The 7487-nt window shown below is 44.8% G+C and overlaps 1 long non-coding RNA gene across 1 annotated transcript; it reads left to right on the top strand.

The window, feature by feature from the left end:
- The first annotated feature begins 834 nt into the window (after positions 1–834).
- LOC137788967 (uncharacterized) lies at positions 835–4947 on the top strand. The gene is made up of 2 exons (XR_011077796.1): positions 835–1675; positions 4851–4947. It is a non-coding gene; the product is annotated as an uncharacterized lncRNA (long non-coding RNA).
- Positions 4948–7487: the final 2540 nt, after the last annotated feature.

Genomic DNA, 7487 nt, shown 5'->3' with positions numbered 1-7487 from the left:
GGTGTGAGGGTCTACAGGGTGTGAGGGTCTGCAGGGTGTGAGGGTCTGCAGGGTGTGAGGGTCTACAGGGTGTGAGGGTCTGCAGGGTGTGAGGGTCTGCAGGGTGTGAGGGTCTGCAGGGTGTGAGGGTCTGCAGGGTGTGAGGGTCTGCAGAATGTGAGGGTCTACAGGGTGTGAGGGTTTACAGGGTGTGAGGGTTTACATGGTCTGAGAGTCTACAGGGTATGAGGGTCTGCAGTGATCTTTCCAGCCGGCTTCCTGACTCTGGAGGTGTACAGGTCCAGGATGGAGCCAGTAGTTCTCTTTGCAGACCTGGTGATGCGCTGCAGTCTGGCTCTGTCCTGTTTGGTGATCCAGACCACACTGTGATCCAGACCACAGACTGGATGATGGAGAACAGGATCAGCAGCTCCTCAGGCAGGCTGTATTTCCTGAGCTGGATCAGGAAGTACAGCCTCTGCTGGGCCTTTTTGCGGATGGTGTCGATGTTGGAGGCCCACTTCAGGTCCCGGGACATTGTGGATCCCAGAAACCTGGAGGTCTCCACCGCAGAAACAGTGCTGTGAACTATGTCAACATTATTGTGAATTTACTGTAACTCCTTATTTATCAGTTTCTCAATGTGTTTCGGACAATCTTAGAGAAAATGTCCCTGCACAGGATGGTGAGTTGGAACATTTGTTCATATGTATTACTACAAGTTATTAAACATGTTTGTTGACATTTATTTTGCTGCTGTTGTTTTTGTAAAGCCTTGTGGCCCTGACCTGTCATTCCATAACATCATGAACAATAACATCATCATAGAAACAGTAACCATGATGGGCACAGTGTATTGGTTTGGATCAGACGGAGGATCCTCTTTCTCATCTAAACTCAGCTTCACCAAACAAAAGACAATGGATCAATTACGTCACTTCAGAGATGAAGTGATTGAAGACAATCTGGAGGAAGAACTCTATAGATGCCCAACAGACCAACAGATGCAGACCAAGAATATGGTTCTTCCCATCGAGACTCAGATGCTGAGAGACATCATTGAACTTGAACGTGACCAGAAGGCGACCCTCCAGACAGAAAACAACCGCCTCTGGAAAAAAGATAACGACATGGAGCTGAACTACGGGGACCTACAACAGGAACTCGGATTCCAACGCTTCAAATATGATCATCTTCGAGACAACTATGAGAAGAAAGTTGGCTTCCACCAGAAGGAGAATTATGAACTTATCTTGCTGACTGGTAGACTCCAGACAAAGATAGAAAATCTCAAGAGGAAGAACAAGCACCTCCAAATGAAGATCAAGGACCTTCAGACAGAAAAAGATGAACTCAAGGACCTTGAAAAGTACTATAAGGACTTTGTCAATCACTTGAACTTTGTCCGTGAGGAGGAGGGCGAGGAAGAGGTGGAGGAGAAAAAGGACGAGATGGTGAACAACCTTCCCACGCAGATAGATGTCAACCCTGAGGTGGTCAACATTTCCCTTTGCAAAAGACTGAGACGTTTCATCAGCCGTCGTTCAGAGAAGACTTCTGAAGCTCAAGATGGTTTTGAAAAGCAGGTCGTTGAGTCCCGTACTAGTTCCATTGACATGGAGTGGGACTACGAAGACCATGCTGAGCCGGGCTGTTGCTTCATGAGGCCGGACGGCTGGACCTGCAAGTAGCACAGGTAGGCAAGGCAAGTTTTTTTGTATAGCACATTTCAGCAACAAGGCGATTCAAAGTGCTTCACATAAAAGCAGATTTAAAAACAGTTAAGAAAACATTAAAAAAGTTAAGAAAAATAAAAATAAAATTAATAAGAGTTGCAGTGCAGTTTAAGAAATAAAATGTAGTAGTGAGATGCAGCATTGAGTCTAGTTCAATTAAAGTCAACCTCAAACAGAAAAGTCTTCAAACTGGATTTAAAGGTGCTGAGGGTCTCTTAGGGTCTCCGAGGGTCTGTGAGGGTCTCAGCAGACCTGCAGCTTTCAGGGACCTTGTTCCATAAATGTGGAGCAAAAGAGCTGAACGCTGCCTCTCCATGTTTAGTTCTGACTCTTGGAACAGAAAGTAGACCAGAACCAGACCACCTGAGGGGTCGGGATGGTTCATCAGGTAGCAGCAGATCACAAACATACTTAGGCCCTAAACCATTCAGCGCCTTATAAACCAGCAGCAGGATTTTGAAGTCAATTCTTTGTTTGACAGGAAGCCAGTGCAAAGACCTGAGAACTGGAGTGATGTGATCCACTTTCCTGGTCTTAGTGAGAACTCGAGCTGCAGCGTTCTGTATCAGCTGCAGCTTTCTGATTGACTTTTTACAGAGGCCTGTGAACACACCGTTACAGTAGTCCAGTCTACTGAAGATAAACGCATGGACAAGTTTCTCCAAATCCTCCAAAGTTTCTCCAAAGTTTCTTCAAATCTAAGGCGGTCCTATATCTTATAAAATTAGGGCTGGACAAAGTTGAAAAAAACTAACTGATTAATCGCATGACTTTTCTGCGATTAATCGCATTATGCGCCAAATTCAATAATGGAGTAAAAACTAGTATATTACGCACTTTTATTTTAAAGTAATGTTATCAGAACAATATAACAGCACTCTGGAGCAACAGCAAGTTAACATACATACATATATAGTTTATACATCTGTTTTCTTTTTTCTGAACAGGTTCTGTTCAGTGGTAAGGGTCCCTGTGAGGGACAAACCACTCCTTCTTTGGTCCATGTTCAGTAGTAAGGGTCCCTGTGAGGGACAAACCACTCCTTCTTTGGTCCATGTTCAGTAGTAAGGGTCCCTGTGAGGGACAAACTACTCCTTCTTTGGTCCATGTTCAGTAGTAAGGGTCCCTGTGAGGGACAAACCACTCCTTCTTTGGTCCATGTTCAGTAGTAAGGGTCCCTGTGAGGGACAAACCACTCCTTCTTTGGTCCATGTTCAGTAGTAAGGGTCCCTGTGAGGGACAAACCACTCCTTCTTTGGTCCATGTTCAGTAGTAAGGGTCCCTGTGAGGGACAAACCACTCCTTCTTTGGTCCATGTTCAGTAGTAAGGGTCCCTGTGAGGGACAAACCAGTCCTTCTTTGGTCCATGTTCAGTAGTAAGGGTCCCTGTGAGGGACAAACCACTCCTTCTTTGGTCCATGTTCAGTAGTAAGGGTCCCTGTGAGGGACAAACCACTCCTTCTTTGGTCCATGTTCAGTAGTAAGGGTCCCTGTGAGGGACAAACCACTCCTTCTTTGGTCCATGTTCAGTCTGTTTCTTACCTTAAAGATGTTAAAGACCAGCAACTGATTCCCTTCATACAAAAGCAATAAGCGTTTTTCATATCTTCCAGTTCAGTTTTTCTTCCTCAGTGATAAAGTCCAGTCTGTGTTGTTTTGAACAAGTGCACTGAACATCTTGTGATGTGAGGAAAGTTCTCCTCTTTGAGAGAAGAGTAAAGATCCAGAAGTGATGCTGCTTTAAAGTGCTCTGCATAGTGCAGGGGTGTCGAACATACGGCCCGCCAGGGTGTTCAACCTCAAAAAAAAATAAAAAAAAAATATATATATATATTTTATTTATTTATTTATTTTATTATTTTTTAGACTAAAATTAGCAGATCCTCTGATCCTCTGCTTATAAGATGCAAACCATTGATCCACGGTCACAAGTGATGTGAGCTCTGATATTAATGTTAGAAGTCGTTAAACATGGATCACGTCATGAAAGTGGCGTCACAAACGTGTCACAAAGCGAGGGAACCTGCAGAGGAGAGCAGGCAGATAACCAGGGCTCTGAATGTTTGCTCTTTATGTTTCTAATTGTTGAAAGACCTTAAGATAGAGTTTATCATCTAAAAACCTTCACCAATGACTTAAACACAGAGAAACATTATCATTAATTATGTGTTATTATGCTGTGATTTTACTGGTCCGGCCCACTTGAGATCAAAATGGGCAGCATGTGGCCCCTTCACTAAAACGAGTTGACGCCCCTGACATAGTGGATCAGACCGCGGGGTCAGGAGCTTGAAGCGGCTCGCTGGAGCAGCGCTGCTCGTTGAGAACAGAAGATAGAGAACAATACGAGCTTTACGTCAGTCGGCGAGGCTGCGGAAGCGCGCACCTTCAAAGTGAAAGCAGTGTCGCTGTAATGCGTTCATGGCGTTTATCTTATTCATTTATTTTTCATGTTTGATTGACCTCAGCCGGGCCGGACTGGGAGAGCCGTGAGACGCCAGGTCTGAACTACGCCGATAAGCTCCTCCCAATGCAAAAAAAAACAAAACATGCAGTTAACGCATGATCAAATAGTTAACGCCGTTAAAGGATTGAAGGGTCTCCCGAAGTCAACCGGTCTCATGGGAGAGCCCAGACGATGAGTGATTCAAACAACTTTAATGGATATAAACTTTAATGGAGCTCGCCGGCGAGCGTCTGGTGGCCGGACCTCCGCCCAAGGGGCTCGGTCGGGCTCAGCCCTAAGAAACAAAACGGAGCAGCCACCCTGTGGACTCACCCCCTGCAGAGACCAGCATCAGGGTCTGGGCAGCGGGCCGGACAGGGGCCTGGAGCCGGCAGCATGGCCGAGCTCTCGGGACGTGGAACCCTTGCTAGCGGGGAAAGAGCCGGAGCTGGTGCAGAAGCTGCAGCGGTACCAGAGAGTGATAGTTGGGCTCACCTGCACGCACATATCTGGCTCTTGAATAATTACATTTCAAATCAGTTCATATAGTATAAAAAAATGCAAATTTGCCTCAGAGAAGGGTTGGACTCCTCATCTCAGTGGTAGCGTGACTCTGGGCCATTTGGAGTCCTTCCAACAACAAGGAGTACTTTTGTGATTTGCTTCTAACCTCCGTTCCTTGTGCCCAGGGTTCCCGTGCACTGCAGCCACCGCCGCTCACCCCAGCACACCTTTGGCGCCGCAAGACCACCAGCTCTCCTGAAATAAACTCATTCCTTCACCTGCCTTGCTGTCTCCGTGTCTGGACTTGGGTTCTGCTGAAACAGCAGTTCGTAGTATAAAGATTAACTTTGTAATGTATCATCTGATCCGTGTGTCTTGTCCCGATGGGTGTTGGCCTCCATCAACTACTACTACTCTATAAATGTCATATTCATTGAATGTGTTGGTCATTCTGGTCACATGACATCTGGCGTTGGGTGTGAACACACCGTAAGGGCCGGTAGCAACAGCAAGCTGTATAAATGTAACTACTCCCTCACATATTGTTAAATAATCCTCTATCAGCCACCACTCAGCCACCCTTCGTTTGTATGCTAAGGCACATCTCCATGCTCCGAGCCCAACTCCTTCAAAAGCGTGTGGAGCTGGCGGTGATTCAGGCCACGATCCTGTCTGCATGACCGTGACCGTCATTATATTATCCAATAGCAGAACCTTTTCAGATTTCTTGTGGAAGCTTCTTAGTGCATAATGCCATGATAGGTTATTGGAGATGTATGGCAGTTACCTTTTGACATTTTCTCTTTTACTAGTCTGACATTGCGTCTGTAGTTAACCCTGCTAACTTTCCCTCGGGTGGTTTAGTTTTACTACCTCTCCACTGCTCCTGAACAACACTTGAACGCTCGGGCAATTTCTTCATCCACAACAAAGCTAGTTTTCACGGCTACATGATTTTTGGATGTAGCTTTTGTAATTATATTCTTGCAGTGTTAAATTATTTTCTTGCAGGCTAAATTTAGCGTACTTGGCTATGTGTTTGAAGCCAAAATGTCGATGTAAATTGAACTCCTTCCTCACTGACACTGCCTCATGACACAGAAAACGTATCGGGTTGTCTTTACTTTCCCACTAACTAGCCTTCCTTCTGCATACAAATTTCTCTTTTTAGACATTTTTGGATTATTTGTGGGTCTTTTTCAACTGAATCACTTGTTGGAAAACAAACTTTTTAGGTAAAGTCGATAAGGAAACACTGCTATCTAGCAGTCGGATGCCATCATTTCGCAGGTTTATGGTCACTGTACGCTGTCTTTCATTTGCCTTTTACTTCCAGACAAATCATTTGCCTTTAACCTCTCAAGGACCACATTCAATGACGTGGCGGGCCGAATCCAGCCTGCGGGCCTAGGGTTTAATTCAATTTATTTTCTACAGCCCAAAATCACAATTTATAAATTTCCTTCAAAGGGCTTTGCAACTTGTCACAGATGTCATCCTCGCTCCCAAAAGAAAGAACAGGGGGAGAAACTATAGGCCGAGCAACAGAGGAGCCCTCCCCCTCAGCAGGTGAAGAGAAGGCAATGCTCTTCTTACCTTTTGATATTCTACACCTTCGGTGAATGGAGTATTGCTCAACACAGGAAAGAACTGAACAAGTGGCCTTGTTATTGTGTGCTATTGGTCTCTTTCTCACGAAGAATTTGGAATTGATATCGTCAGCGTTGTGGTTTGTGTTTGTCCTCTTTGGGAGAACAACGTCATCCTCTGATCAGGGAGACATTACTCAACCAAATCTTTCCATAACTAATAGTGATTTGATGCTATACTAATATCTGAATATTGAATCCAGCATCAATTTGTTTGTAGGAGGAGGAGATTTTCTTTAGATTCTGTATATCAACGCTCTACTGATTGTCACATTTTCGCTTTTACACACAATGATTGTTGTGGTATTTTCTGTGCAATTTTATGTTCCATTTTGGATTTAGTGACTCCATTTTTAAGCGCATTCAAAAACATCCAACTACTTTGTAAGTATGTCCTGTTCAAGGCTTTGGTATTGTGCAATGCGATGAGCGTTGCAGCCACTTGGGGCTTTGACTAATTCATTACTGCAGGTAATTTGATGAAATTCACACAGCTGGATTTCATTATATTCTGTCCTTGTGCAGTCATGCCACATGGCTCATCCTCTCGCTCCTGGAAGGCTTTGGAAGGAAAAGGGGAACAGGGTTTTGGAGCCCAGCTGTCATCCAGGCGAAGCCTCCTGCTCGCTGTGTGTTCTGCGAGCAGTGAGGACTCTGGGTCTGTCGACAGTAAATAACATGTTGTCTTTTTTTTTGTCAAAGTTTCGCCTCCCTGGCTGTGTACACTCTGTACACAAGCAGAGTGCACTGCCAAACTAAGCTTGGCTAATTGGTGATTCTAGACTGGGGATTATTGAGGAACCTGAATGCATCGCAGTAAACACATGGTAAACAGGGAATGTTTTCCAAAAGCTTGGAGATGAATCAAATATTGTTGTGTTTTGAAATCATCATGGCCATAATCAAGCAATGTTGCTCTTGTGAGAGTTTTGGGAATGGTTTTCACAGGAGTAGGAATAGCATTTTGTTTTTTGGGTTGGCTTTGTAGTTGATCAGTTGGGAATCTTTCTGATGTTGCTGGAGATAAAGCTGCAGCTCCAGTCTCTCTTCAGCCAAGCTCACTCCTAAATGAACTGAAGAACACAATGTCTCTGCTTCCCTGACCTTCTGACTGCATCCAGTTAGGCCAAACCCTCTCTCTGCTCTCTTCCTCGTCAACCTCAGTAACTGTTT

This window comes from Clinocottus analis, unplaced genomic scaffold (assembly GCF_023055335.1).
Source record: "Clinocottus analis isolate CAN_PGR_092001 unplaced genomic scaffold, fCliAna1.0.p SCAF_18, whole genome shotgun sequence".
Taxonomy (NCBI): domain Eukaryota; kingdom Metazoa; phylum Chordata; class Actinopteri; order Perciformes; family Cottidae; genus Clinocottus; species Clinocottus analis.
Note: the sequence above shows the minus strand (reverse complement) of the source record. Positions and strands in the feature narration are given on the sequence as shown.